This window comes from Hemicordylus capensis, chromosome 2 (genome assembly GCF_027244095.1).
Source record: "Hemicordylus capensis ecotype Gifberg chromosome 2, rHemCap1.1.pri, whole genome shotgun sequence".
NCBI lineage: Eukaryota > Metazoa > Chordata > Lepidosauria > Squamata > Cordylidae > Hemicordylus > Hemicordylus capensis.
Window position 1 is genome coordinate 281,268,862 of NC_069658.1, and position 15,154 is coordinate 281,284,015.

The following is a 15,154-nucleotide window of genomic DNA, read 5'->3' on the forward strand; positions in this document are numbered from 1 at the left end:
TTCCTCCTGAACAGAAGGAGGAAAGGGCCAAGAAATATGGAAGGCAGAAGAGCACACCATGCATATATCTGTCTCACCCTTCCCTCTCAACTCGGCTGGAGGTTTTTCACACATGGCTCTATGCCTCGGGGTATCTGAAGAGCGAATCTGCTTTGCAGCAGATTCGAGGCATTTTAATTGGAGGGATTAGATAGACCATTTGCATAGCCATCAGCACTTCCTTAGTACAGCCATCAGCACCTCCATCAACACCTTCAGAGAACGCAGAAGCCCTGGAGTTTTTTTCAGAAGCTGTTGAAAATAGAGGATTTTTTAACCTCCGACATAACTCGGGCTAAGCCAGAATTCACAACCTTCATTCGGTGAGAATCAAAGTCCTGTCTGTCCTGATCCCTGATAGCCTGCAGGGAGGTCGGATTAAATCCAACTAATATGTGGACTGGCACACTCCAGTCAGGATTGGATTTTGGGAGAAAGCTATGTCTGTAAAACCTCCTGGAGAGATATGTGCCAATGAGCAGTTGTCTTCCACTCTTACCTTTTTACTTGCCTTTTCAAATCAATTTAGCATAACTAATTTAACCAAGATGCAACTTTGCCAGTGTCACAGTACCTTTAGAACCAGCCAGGTTTTCTGAAAACGACAGTAGCAGGTCTTATTCCATCTAAGAAGAAGTGTATCTGACTGCTGATGTAACAATTTCCTTTTCTCTCTGCTCTCAACATTAAGGCTGCCATATGAAAAAGAGTATAGGTCTGTTGTACCTTTAATAGATACACAGAAGTAATTTCAGCATGTACAGCTTTTCTTTCGCCTACATGACAAGCTGCACCCACTGAAATTCCCTCTTCTATGCATCTATAAAAGGAACAGAAGACCTGTCCTCTTTTCTATATGGCAACCCTACCAACATGGTAGGCATTGACCCTGCTGCTACCACTGGGGTAGGTAATAGTGGGACAGCCCAGTGAAGTGGGTGGTGCAATAGGGTATAGGGTGCTCTGCACTGCCTCTACCAATCTGCCATCAGAGGTGGCCACCTCAACAGGCTTCACTGACGGGCCAGTCCTTTTCCTGCAACTGATGACTTTGTCCAGGTTACATGCTCTTTCCTCCAGAGGATGAGGGCAGAAGGAGATACGCTCAGGGGCTGGCTGACAGTAAAGACGCCATCTCACAGGTGCAAACCCTCTGTTAAATTGCAGACACTTCTGGTTCCTGGCAGTTGATGACCTAGTCCAGGTTTATTTACAAGCAGCCCTCGTTATCCATGGGGAGTTGTATGTAGCCATTCTCGGCTACAACCACAAATAATGGAACCACAGATAACAAGACCTTGAGGGCAATAGGAAGGCGCAGGGGGTTAGGTTCCAGGTGGCCCAAAAATGGCTAAAATATAATACATAAGAGAAATAAAATGTGTACTGTGCTCTTCGGGTCTTCAGCTTTCCAGCAATGCCCCCCAAACCCGCCAATTTAGCTGGTTTTCTGCAAAAAAACCAACAACAAAGCTACGGGTGTTTTTTGTTTTGTTTTGTTTTTTATGGAAAGAGCCTAAAGAAAGAGCCACACTTTTTAATATCATGTACAGTGGTCCCTCTACTTACGAAATTAATCCGTTCCGAATGCACATTTGTAAGTCGAAAAATTCGTAAGTCGAAAAGCGGTTTCCCATAGGAATGCATTTGGAACGGATTAATGAGTTCCGGAGCCTAGAAAAAAGACCCAGACCCCCAGTAAGGCTTGCAAACTGCACAGGAACATTTCTTTTCAAGAATAAACAGGCAGTAAACAGGCAGGCAAGTCAAGGAAACCGCATGTAAAATTCGTAAGTCGAGGAAACCCCATCTAAAAATTTGTAAGTCGAGGAAACCCCATCTAAAAATTTGTAAGTCGAAAAAAACGCATCTAAAACCGGATCTAAAACTGCCGTTTGTAACTCGAAAAATACTTATGTCGAGTAGTTTGTAAGTCGAGGGACCACTGTATAACGAAGTTGGATCTCCATTGCAAATATGCAAAACCATGGTTATCGGGACTGCAGGTAACAAGGGCCACCTGTATGCTTAGCTTTCTAAAATGCCTTTCAAAAAATTATCCCTAGGAGGTTTACAAAGTTCCAGGCTCTTCCCTGGAGGGCAAAAGCAGTGACAGCTGGACTTGTAGACTAGCTAATATTGGCTGTGCGGAACCACAGAAAAAGCCCTTCCATTGAGCTGCACTCCTCTGAGCCCTTAAGTGACTCTCCAGTGAGTAGATAACTTGCCTCTGGCTGCACTTTGGTGTAAAAATGTTTGAAATAAAAAGTTCACAAATCATCTATCATTCTTGAAAAAAGAAATAAGCTCACTAAATACCAGCTTCCTTCTGCACATGGCCGCTAAGAGTTGACACTGACTTGACTGCACTTAATCAATCAATCAATCAATCTGCACTGACAGGGCCTATGAACAGATGATATCCAATGACGTTTCAGAGAACTAGACTATCACATAACACTTGCAAACATCAAATAACAAATAAAGTTGTGTGAATACACTCACACACAGAGACACACACTATCTGAAGACAGTTGTTACTATTTGCCATTAGGAATTGTACAGGGGAAGAAAAAGCATGGGGGGTGGAGCGAGAGGAGGTGAAATTAAATATAATCATTTGCAAACTATCATGTAATATATTATATATAGCACTTTTGTATTTAATATTAATACAATACAATATTAATGTGTATTTAATATTAACCCTTCAAGGGTTAAATAACCCTTGAAGGAAAACATCCCAGAATGGTTAGAAACAGAATATATAAACAGGTGTTTCTTGAAATGTATTTGCAGCGGCTGTTCTCAAGGTAGTAACTTTCCCCCCAGCTCCAAATAAATGTCATGTGCTAACTTAAGATAGGTAGAAGGAAGACAACTATTTATTGCTTGTGCATTAGCTATGAATGCAGCTTTGTAAACCAATTTTTTTAAAGCAAGAACTCAACATTTTTTCTTCTCTCCAGGCTTTTCTTGGGGGGGGGGGCAGGGGTAGGAATATAATCTCTTCTATGCAAAACAGTTCCAGAAAGATCCTCTCCCACTAAAAGCTCTATATTTACACTATTTACACTAAACCTTCAGTAAGACTTTATTATAATTCTATATCATTGATATAAGATTACATTGGAACCACAACCAATGATACAATGCAGTAACAGGCAAAGTGGGGGGGAGCCCTCTCAAGAAAAACAGCATAGCATAGAATGGATTATTTTAGTTTGGACACTTAAAGAGAATTTCAAGATTAACTGTGAAAAGAAATATCACTTCTTTGCCTCGGGCAGATCTGGTGCGGAAATGCACTAAATATAAACACACACGCATAAACAGTTATAACTTCTGGTCACATTCCGAGAATTTCTTGATTCTTATTACTCTTAAGCCCCACGAAATACAATCACTTTTCAAGAGTCCTTGATCACACTAGATTTCACGCAATACCCCTGGAATTCCTTTGATGAATCTCAGGTCAGAATCTCTGAACTGTTAAAAGAAACAGAAAAAAACCAAAAACCCTTCACCTTTTAACTCTCTTCTGTAAAACACGACACAGCTATATATATAATCTTAACTGAAATATAGCATTTGCCTTCTCATGTTTCTGCGAATAATATGAAAGGCTAACCACATATCTTCATTCAAATGAAATTCTGAATACTTTTTATAACAACGTTTTCTTTTCTAACAGCGTGCCGAAAACCCCACCCCATAATAACACAGCTTTAAAGCAATCTGTTCCGACGGACCGTTTTACTTATTCTACAATTTCTTACCCAAATTACACAGGTATAATTATTTTGACACTGTAATGAAAAGAAAATGGGATTTGGGCACTGTGGGTTTATCTAATAACACTATTTCTTGCCAGACTTCACAGCGCTGACAGTCACAAAGAGCCCTGTCCATTCCAATAGGAAATATTTGATTTTACCGTAGGAACATTATTTATTTTCACCAAGTTGCTATTATCAGAAAGGATATGATAGCTGAATAATAAAAATGAAATCAAGAAATTCTGGTGTTTCAAGGCTTTATTTTTTTTTCCTGCTCTCACTTTTGACATTTTCTTCCCCTGGAGAGACAAGATAAAGTGCTGTCATAAATGGGTGACTTTTCTTGTCAAATGACAGATTTGATTCTCCATGGCAACCACAAATCAAGGTGCTAGTCTGAATTAAAGCTTCTCTTAAAAGGCGTCTTTATGTTTATAAAATGAATTTAAATTAAATGGGTATTAGGTACAGGGGTTTTTTCCCCTAACCTCAATTTATTTATTGACTAAGGAGCTCTCTGCCGTATGCAGCATATTTGCATTTTAAGGAAAGGCAACATATTGTCCTGGCAGATGCACAAACAAAGCAAGTTACAAGGTCATGCTACATATACTAGTTTACAGTACTATGAATGGTATACAGATGGACAGCAAGCAGTTAAGAGGCACTTACATACTGGGAAAAGCACAAAAATTACCTACGGGATAAGAGATGAAGGAAATCTCTTCTCATCCTGTAACACTGCTTTCTTCCAGAGAGAGTTAATAAAGAGTCGTGTAATTGTCACAAACAGAATGCCGGGTTGGGGGGGGGGGGGACCATAATTAATCAGATGCCTCATTCTGTGCCCTTATGCAATCTCACTATAGATCATGAAACTTCAATCGTGGATGGGTTTTATTCTGATTTCTAATGTAATACCAATTATTTTATTAAAACTAATTTAAAATCAGGTTACAGTATGAAACAAATAATAATAATTGCTCCCTTTTATTAAAACATTCAGTTGATATGCATTTTTTTTAGAAAGTAAAGACAATTGGTTGCATGATTATTCACACAGACATAATGTTATTTACATTACTGTCTTGGTTTGTTTTTTTAAAAGCTAAATAAGAGAAACCAATGACAGGTTTTCTTCTTATTTATGTGTGGTACAAACTTAAAATGAAATTATTTCCTAGAATTATTCTTTAGAACAGGTGACCACAATTCATACCAATACACAGACACACACACCACATTGGCAGGGGATGGGCAGAAAGAGTCTGAGAATATAAGATACCAAAATCACATCATGAAGCTCACTCTAGTAGCACTGAAGAAACGTCATTTGTCTCATACTGGCCAGTCATTTGTAGAATAACACAGAGCAGCCCAGTGGATGTATAATCCAAATCAAGAGAAAAGTCCGTCTCTCCCCCACCCCACCCCCCGCCCGGCCCGGATACATTGGTGGTTCATACATTCAAGTTTCCATGTTCACCATCCTTGTAAGCTCTGCCAAATTTGACTTTAAGCTTTCTGAAGTTAAAGGGGGTTTATCCAGTATTAACAGAAGATATTCTCACATATTTTTTGAAGTTATTACATATCCTTTTATTCAAAATTACAGTTTGAGCAGCAAGGAAAGATTTGCTCCGACATGCTGAAGAGAAAAGGAAATGGCTACTACTAAGGCTAAGTTGAATTTAAAATTGAAATACTGATTGGAGAAGGAGGAGGAGATCTTAAAGGACTACTATCCACAGACTTTGGAAGTGAGGGGAGTAAAGGCCCAAGATCCCCTATGCATACTTCCAAGAAACTGAACTATAACAATCGTATGAAAAAGATTGTACAAAGAACACTCCCCCCTTTTCCATTCTCACTTTTTGAGTCATTTCCTTGTACTGTAATTGCTGCTACTATTGTTCTACTTAACATTAGGACGATACAATGCCCCCATCCCTAGAAAAAAACAACAACCCATGGATGAATATATATGAAAATAGTCATGCTGGAATGCAAAACCCATGGGAAATATGGCTGTTCTTTTGTGAAAGAAGTATCTTGTGTGTTACGACTTGGTTTGTGTATGAATGTGGCAAAGATGTGTACTAAAGTTAAATAAGATATCAAGCATGCGATATGCACTGATCCCTAGTATTTAGTTAGTTAGTTAGATTTATATGTCGCCCTACTCCCATAGGACTCAGAGCAGCTTACAAGCAATAAAATACACAACAACACAATTTAATGGGGCCCAGTATCTTGTGGAAAGAGATCTTAATCCATGTGCCAATCTCTATGCATGCAGCATTTACTAGCAGTGACAAATGGCTTGGATAGAGGCTCTGATGGTGTCCAAATTCTGTGTGAGGAGGGAACAGCAAAGAAATAAGAGTTTTTAAAGCAAGATGCTGGATCACTTGATGCTCTGCAAATATAAGTGCTCTTACTGATGCTACAGCTTTATGCATAATTGTGTGTCTTTGAATGCTAAATGGGAAAGAAGTCTGGCAGACTTCTGAGATGTAAGGAGACAACAAAATAACTTCTAAATGAAAAGTATCCTCCTTCCAGCAATGCCCAGAAGAGGGTGTGATCTTGAATACTTAGTACTGAGGAATCTATAACTTATTAAAATATCTATGCAATCCTTCCCGCACGATAGTGCTAAAAACAACAACAGCAATGACAAACAGTGCTAATCTTGTTCTGTCATTCAACTTCAGAATTATGTATCCCATGCACTTTTCTGGTCAACTGAACAATGCCATATTAGGTTGCAAAGAATCAGCTTATATAATCAGCAAATCGAGTGTTAAAGCTTTTCTCTGACTGCACCTCTTCAAGATGCAAGTAGGGAAATGCATGTTTGCCTGCTATCAGCTGTAGAAGGGAAACCGGATGCACTCCACCCGTGGAAACCGAATGCAGTGCACTGTGAATAGCAGCTTCAAAGGGGCAATCTTCACTAGGAAAAGAGCACAAGAGGAAATGGTTACCTGCCTTGGGTGACATGCTCCTGATCTGGATCAGGGTACCCTGTGGTTGCTAATTAGAGTAATGTAAAGAGTCAGAGATGCATTTGAGCAACTCTGACATAACACAGGCTATAGAAGTCTTAGGTAAGCTTTTAAAGTCACAACAGCAAAAAAAAAAAAAAAAAAACCACCAAGAGGCCTTATAGAACTTATATAAGTCACCAATGCATTCAAGGGCCACAAGTCAACAGTACAGCACTGTGTATTTTACTCTATCTCCAATGCAATTTAATAAAGCAAGCATCTTATTTTATTACTGTAAAAGAGCTCAGACTGATGAGCTAGTATAGATCCCTTATTCTTCCTCCTTATAAAAACTAACCTCTTTTACAATTATGTTACAACTCCTTGCAAACGTAGCAGGCCTCTTTTAAATGTAGCAACATCAGTACCATCTTTGGCTGAGAGTTGTTGACTGAAAAACTACATTTTAAGAACTGACATTAAAAAATAAAAGATAAATCCTCTCAAAACCACTATGTAAACCTTTCTTACATAAAATCAGGAGACACTTTGCTAATGTAGCACGGTAAATGTAAAATGTTCATTAAAATAAGCCAAGTCTATAAAAGAAATGTGAATTTTATTAGCTAGGCAGCTGAATTTCTTAGGAGTTTATTGTGCAAAAGAGAGAGATGGAGACAAAGAAGAGAAGAAATGAACTCTACCAATTTCACTCATGCTGTAATCTGATTACAATGTTTAGATGTATCCATCACAGAAACTATATAAATTGCAACTCAAGAATTGCTTGTGAAAATTAAAAAACGGTTAACTTCAAATAACACCTTCAGTCTGAATCCTGAATATCCCTGATACCTCTAGGTACTCACTGATCCCCATGTTGATGGAATGACATGTTCCCAGTCCCAACACTTACTCCTTTTTGTAAAAACTCCATTCACATAAGAGTAAAATCTAACTTTATTGCAAATTTTGAGATGTGTAAAAGTCAGATATGAATCAGCAAAGAGGGTTCATGGTGGCTGCTAAGAAAGTACATAGAACAACTTCTTATATGAAAACATAAGTTTACATAATCAGGGCATTTTACAAAATGTTTTAGAATCAGTAGCCAAGCTATGTAGTGGACTGGATAGATAGCTCTACGTTTCCAGTAGACGAGAAGGAAGACTGTGGAAAACTGTAGTAATGACACAACTGACATCCTTAGAGGTCAAGAAAGTACTATTCACACTTTTGATGAAGAGGAGTGTGGGTACTTTTTGAATTTTAAATAATTAGAGACTAAGAATACAGCCTTTAACATGTTTACCCTGGATTAAGTCCCATTTAGGATTGCTGAAGGCTGTAATCCTATTCTGCTTCCCTAGAAACAAGTTTAACTGAATTCAGTGCGATTTACATCCAAGTAGACAGGCAAAGGCTCAGGCTACTCAACTGCCATATGTATGGAATTGTGACTTTTTGCATTTCACTGCTTGAGCAGCAAACCTATAAGCTGGAAGTCCACTCTGAGACACTGCTGGAGCAAAATTTCACTGTTATTATCTACTAGCTCCTACTTGGCTCTAGCGAATGTGCTAACTCCCTGCACAAGCAGCTGTCCAAGGACCATGGTGCTCCAGCATCCCTGGCTCAATAGAGACTCAGCTTAGATCCAAACAGGATACAGGGCTGGCTTGAGATTTGAGGGAACTATTGGAAGGGTGCCTCGGGTGGGGCCCACACCTCAGTTCCCCTCTCTATTTGGCAATAAGTATGGAAAGAGAAACAGATTATTTGGTCTTTTTCAACCAAAAAAAAACCAGTTCTCAAAATGTTTTAAAGATTTTGAAAAGTAAGATGGTTCCTGGTCCTCAAAGGGCTCACAATCTAAAAAGAAATACAAGTAGATACTAGCAACAGCTACAGGAGAGATTCTGTGCTGGGACTAGATAGGGACAGTTGCACTCCCAGTATATAAGAGAGTCGTCACTTTAAAAGATGCTTGGTTGCTCAATGAACAAGGGCATTGTTTACTGGGAATAATAATTGTTCTAATACTATAGAACAACCAATTATTTGGATTTTAATTGCTTTGATTAAGGTAGGTTTTAGAAATTATTAAGTATCTCAGATGCATTACTTATATCTCCACATGCTTATTCAGACATGAAATATGAATTGCTGACACATGTATCTCATCTGCTTTCAGACATGTGTCCTAAAGGAAGATCCATATGTCAGTGATTTGGAGTTTACATTCTTAACAAGTATGTATGGGCTCAAGACACCCTTGCATTTGCAATACCCACCCAAAAATAAAGGTTAAACCAACTCTGAGTAGGACTGGAGATAGGACAGAAACGCTTCTGAACTTACTTTTATCAAATTTACTCGGACATTGTTTCAGATATTGTAAAGTGTTCACAGCTTTTCGGTTTGAGGAGATTATACTTAGCAAGAGAAAGATATTGATATGTGTTTAATTTGGGGAAGGGTCACAGCTTAATGGTAAGAGTACATATTTTGCATGCAGAAAATCTCAGGTTCAATCCCTGGCATCTGCAGGTAGGGCAGGAAAAGACCCGTTTGAAACCCTGGAGAGCCGATGCAGTCATTGGAGACAATACTGAGCAAGGGGGACCAATGGTCTGATCCAATATAAGGCAACTAGCTATGTTCACTTTCTCAGAATATGGCTGAATTCAATGAACAATTTGTTATGGGGGAAAGAGACATTTTGTGGTGATTTGTGGTGGATTATTAGACAGCTTCAGGTAATGGGTTCCTTAATTTAACAGCTATTAAGTTAAATTAAAATAATAGCTATTTTAGACACATTCATTACATACCAAGTGAAAAGCAAAACCTACAGAATTTAATTCTGGAATTAAGTAAACATCTACAAAAATATATGTGTTTCATAAATGTGGTTCAGACATCACACTACCCAATTATCAAACAATGGTTTGATGACCAGGAGCACCCAATAGGATTATCCAATTCTTGCTTTCCCCATTCATCTGGCCCACACAAATTCCCCCTCTCTCTTTGGGTTACCAGTAACCATGATTTACTGTGGTGACTGAACCAGTATAATAATAGTTATCACTAACTATATGTATTTTGCTCTAAAATTTGAGACTGAAACTAGAATTAGATATTGGCTTCAATCTCTGGATTCAGAGGAAACAATAGCTAGTGATTATGCCAGTTGAGACATCACCTTGCTTTGCTCCTCTGTAATGCCAGGTCGGTCCAGAACAAATCAGAAACCATCCATGATTTGATTCTGGATGAAGGTGCCGACCTGGTATGTATTACAGAGACCTGGTTGGGGAAGGCTGGGGGCCCGGTGTGGTCCCAGCTTCTCCCTTCAGGGTACTCTGTTGAGGAAAAGGTGAGGGGCCAGGGAGGTGGAGTGTCTGTGGTCTATAAGAATAATATCTCCCTTACCAGGATCCCTGTTAGCGAGTGTCAGACCATACTGAATGTTTGTATTTGCGTTTGGGGACCAGGGATAGACTGGGGCTTCTGTTGGTGTACCGATCACCCCGCTGCTCAACAGAGTCCCTAACTGAGCTGACGGACTTGGTCTCAGGTTTGGTGTTGGGGTTCCCCAGGCTTGTGGTGCTGGGGGACTTCAATGTTCATTTCGGGACCAATTTGTCCGGAGCAGCTCAGGAGTTCATAGCGGCCATGACAACTATGGGCCTATCTCAAGTGGTCTCAGGACCAACACACATTGCAGGTCACGCACTTGATTTGGTCTTTCACTCTGATCAGGGTGGTGTCCCGTGGGTGGGGACTCCTGTGATTTCCCCATTGTCATGGGCGGACCACCGACCATCTGGTTAAGGTTGGACTCACAGTCACACCCCACTTTGCAGGGGTGAGGGACCTATTAGGATGGTCCGCCCGAGAAGTCTATTGGATCCCATAGGATTTCAAGAAGCCTTGGAGGGATTTAGTGTTGGCTCTGCCGGCGATGCTGTTGATGCCCTTGTGGAGAATTGGAACAGTAAACTCACCGGGGCGGTAGACATGATCGCTCCTAAGCGTCCTCTCCGACCCGCTTCAAAACTGGCCCCTTGCTATACAGAAGAACTACGGGGGCTGAAGAGGCAAGGTAGACGACTGGAGTGCATGTGGAGAAAGACTCGGCTTGAATCCGACAGATTGCAACATAGAGCTTATTTAAGGATCTACGCTCAGACAATACATGCAGCAAAGAAGCGATTCTTTTCTGCCCGTATTGCATGCGCAAGTTCACGTCCAGTGGAGTTGTTCAGGGTTGTGAGAGGGCTAGTATGTGCCCCTCCTCCCTTGAATCAGAATCTGGAACCATCAGTTACCCGCTGTGATGTGTTTAATGAATTCTTTGTGGACAAAATCTTTTGTATTCGGGGCAACTTAGACTCCGTCTCCAAGATTACTTCAGTGTCTGATGTGGAGGTGTCCAGCGACTCCTGTGTGGTTAGGTTGGATCAGTTCCCGTTTGTGACTCCTGAGGATGTGGACAAGCTGACTGGAGCGGTGCGGACCACCACCTGTCCTCTTGACCCTTGTCCGACATGGCTTATACTATCTGGCAGGGCGGTTATTGTAGAAGGCCTGGTAGAGATTATAAAGGGGTCTCTGAGGGATGATAGGATGCCTCGTAGTCTTATGGAGGCAATCATTAGACCACTTCTGAAGAAGCCTACCTTGGATCCCTCAGAGCTGAGTAACTACAGGCCTGTCTCCAACCTTCCGTGGCTGGGAAAGGTAATTGAGAGGGTGGTAGCCTCCCAGCTCCAGACAGTCTTGGAGGAAACTGATTATCTTGACCCTTTTCAAACTGGCTTCTGGGCTGGTTATGGGGTGGAGACTGCCTTGGTCGGCTTGATGGATGATCTCCACCTGGGAATTGACAGAGGAAGTGTGACTGTTGGTCCTTTTGGACCTCTTGGTGGCTTTCGATACTATTGACCATAGTATCCTTCTGGAGCATCTGAGGGGGTTGGGGGTGGGAGGCACTGCTCTGCAGTGGTTCCGCTCCTACCTCTCGGGCAAGTTCCAGATGATGTCCCTTGGAGACTGTTGTTCTTCAAAAGCTGAACTTTTGTATGGTGTCCCTCGGGGCTCCGTATTGTCTCCGATGTTGTTTAACATCTACATGAAACTGCTGGGAGAGATCATCAGGAGATTTGGTGCAGGCTGCTATCAGCATGCTGATGACACCCAAATCTATTTCTCCATGTCAGCATTATCGGGAGAGGAAATAACCTCCTTAAATGCCTGCCTGGAGGTGGTAATGGGCTGGATGAGAAATAACAAACTGAGACTGAATCCAGATAAGACAGAGGTACTCATTGTGCGGGGTCGATACTTGGGAGACAATTTTGATCTCCCTGTTCTGGATGGGGTCACACTTCCCCGGAAGGAACAGGTACACAGTCTGGGGGTGCTTCTGGGTCCAAGTATCTCCCTGGTCTCCCAGGCTGAGGCGGCAGCCAGAGGTGCCTTCTATCAGCTTCGGCTGATACGCCAGATGCGCCTGTTTTTTTGAGATAGACAACCTCAAAACAGTGGTACATCTGTTGGTAACCTCCAGACTGGATTACTGTAATGCGCTCTATGTGGGGCTGCCCTTGTACATAGTCCGGAAACTACAGTTGGCCCAGAATGCGGCAGCCAGGCTGGTCTCTGGGTCATCTGGGAGAGACCATATTACTCTTATATTGAAAGAATTACACTGGCTGCCGATATGTTTCAGGGCAAAATACAAGGTGTTGGTCATAACCTATAAAGCTCTAAACAGCTTGGGCCCTGGGTATTTAAGAAAATGTCTTTTTCGTTATTAACCCCACCGCCCATTGACATCATCAGGAGAGGTCCGTCTGCTTTTGCCACCAGCTCGTCTGGTGGCTACTCAGGGACGGGCCTTCTCCATTGCTGCACCGAGGCTTTGGAATATGCTCCCTAGTGAAATAAGAGCCTCCCCATCGTTGACAATTTTAAAAAAGTCTTTAAAGACACACCTGTTCACCCAGGTTTTTAACTGATACTGTTTTGGTTGTTTTTAATGTTATTTCAGAATATTGTTTAAAACTTTTAAATTGTCATATTTTAAATTTCTTGTTTTTGTTTTTAACTAATGTTTTTATTTTGTTGTAAACCGCCCAGAGACGTAAGTTTTGGGTGGTATAAAAATATGTTAAATAAATAAATAAATAAATAAATAAATAAATCACAGTAAACCATAGTTATTGGTAAAGGTGGAAGGGAAGGATTTTGTGTGGGTGAGAGGAAGGGAAAGGCAGAAGAATGTGTGAGCTCTTAGGGCTTGATTTGACAATAGAGTAACATCATGTCTGAAACTAGGCCATACTCTACATACAAGCTGCAAAGAATAAGGACACAACAGCTATTTTAGCCACATTCATCATACACCAAGTGAATAGCAGGACCTACTGAATTTAATTCTGGAATTAAATAAACATCTACAAAAAATAGCAAAAAAAAATTTCAGAGGTTAGCAACAACAGAAAAAAATAGTTAAACCAACTTACCATCCGCAGTGAAATATAAAACTAGCAATATATTATGGAGGACCTCTAACATAGACCATATGGCATCATAGGAACATAGGAAACTGCCATATACTGAGTCAGAGCATTGGTCCATCTAGCCCAGTATTGTCTTCACAGACTGGCAGCAACTTCTCCAAGGTTGCAGGCAGGAATCTGCCTCAGCCCTATCTTGGAAAAGCCAAAGAGTGAACTTGAAACCTTTTACTCTTCCCAGAGCTGCTCCATCCTCTAAGGGGAATAGCTTACAATTCTCACACTTCTAGTCTCCCATTCATATGCAACCAGGGCAGACCTGCTGTTAGGTTGTCGCCTCACAAACAGATGAAAACTGAAGATATGAGCCCAGAAGAGGTTTTATTAATTTAAGAAGGGAATTACACTGAAGTATTATTTTTTTAAAAAATGTAATATTTCCAGTACGATTGTATTTATAATGGTAAACATTATGCATAAGCTTCCTAGAGTCCAACAATGAGTAGGAAACAGCTAAGACAGACAGAAAGGGTATTCACACGACCTACCGGAAGGGAGGGTGATTGTGGAGGCTGGGTTCCCCTGCTAACTGAGCAAAGATGCACTTTTTAAAAGCTGTGTTCTCTTTATTTATCAGGGAGAGAGCCACTGGCCCTATCCATCCCCAGCACAGCATCCCTCCAGTGGCTGTTTCTGGTGATTGTCTTATGTTTCATTTTTAGACTGTGAGCCCTTTTGGGACATGGAGCCATTTTATTTATTTATTTATATCTCTATGTTAACCAATTTGGGAACTTTTATTGAAAAGCAGTATATAAATATTAGTCTTTGTTGTCGTTTCACCTACCTTCCCCCCAGAAGATAAAACCAATGTTCCTTGGAGCAAAGACGGTGTTCCAAACGATCCGCACTACACCAATCAGCACCGATCTTTGGAGGCCAGGATGACACGTCCTGGCCTCCAGGAATCCCACAATGCACTGTGCACAGAGAATCCCCCTCCCCCCGCACTCTAGGCAAGCACTCTAGGCAAGCAGCCTGAGCACACACACGATACTGGCAGACGGGTTAAGGGCACACTTGCGCCCTTAACCTCAGCTAAGAGCCGGGCTACAGAGCCAGGTTTGGCAGGATCGCAGCGCCAGGATCTGTGTGGATCCCAGCAATTCTCACAGGCAGCCAAGCTTGAACTTGGCTGCCCAAGCCCAGGCTTGGCTGCTCGTGAGAACAGCCTTAGAGTGAGCTTCTCCCAACATATTCTGCACATTAGGAAGTAATTTTAACTGTTCTAAAACCAATACAGAAATAACACACCTATACGTTAGTACTAGTCAACAACAACTGACAAAAATCATATAGTTTCCTTGGATTCCCAGAGGAAATCTCTCTGCAGCCAGCTTGTTTGCAAAAATATATTAAGCAGTGTTGATTGCACAATAATATGAAAAAATATTATAATTCATATATCAAATTTGTGTATAGTTTATATACAATATTTCCCACAAGACAATGGGCAGCATTCATACTAAGTAAGTCATAATTAAACACCAGTGAAATAAATGAGATGTGACTAACTTAAATTCCATTAAATTTAAATGGGAAGTAGTCTGGATCCTGCCCAATAAAGGTTTTATCACAATAATTAAGATTAGTTTAGAGAGTGTTGTGTTAAACAAAGGAGATAGAGAAAAGAGACCAGGAGCAGGGAGATGGAAAAACAAAAGAGTCAAGAAGAAAAGAAAGAATAAGGGGGGGGGAGGAATGGGAGGGAAGGGAGGGATACAAAGAAGAAAAATGATTCACTTGCATCGTT

The 15,154-nt window shown here is 41.0% G+C and overlaps 1 protein-coding gene across 14 annotated transcripts in view; it reads right to left on the bottom strand.

Annotated features, from left to right (window-relative positions):
- The window catches only part of FOXP1 (forkhead box P1), an 823,426-nt gene that overhangs the window by 615,163 nt on the left and 193,109 nt on the right, over positions 1-15,154 (bottom strand). The window contains exon 1 of one of the 14 annotated variants that reach the window (XM_053290517.1): positions 4,520-4,537. The exons of the other annotated variants lie outside the window; for them this stretch is intronic. The gene's annotated coding sequence lies outside the window, so the exon portion shown is untranslated. Of the gene's footprint in view, positions 1-4,519; positions 4,538-15,154 lie in introns of those variants that run through there. 14 annotated transcript variants of the gene reach the window in all.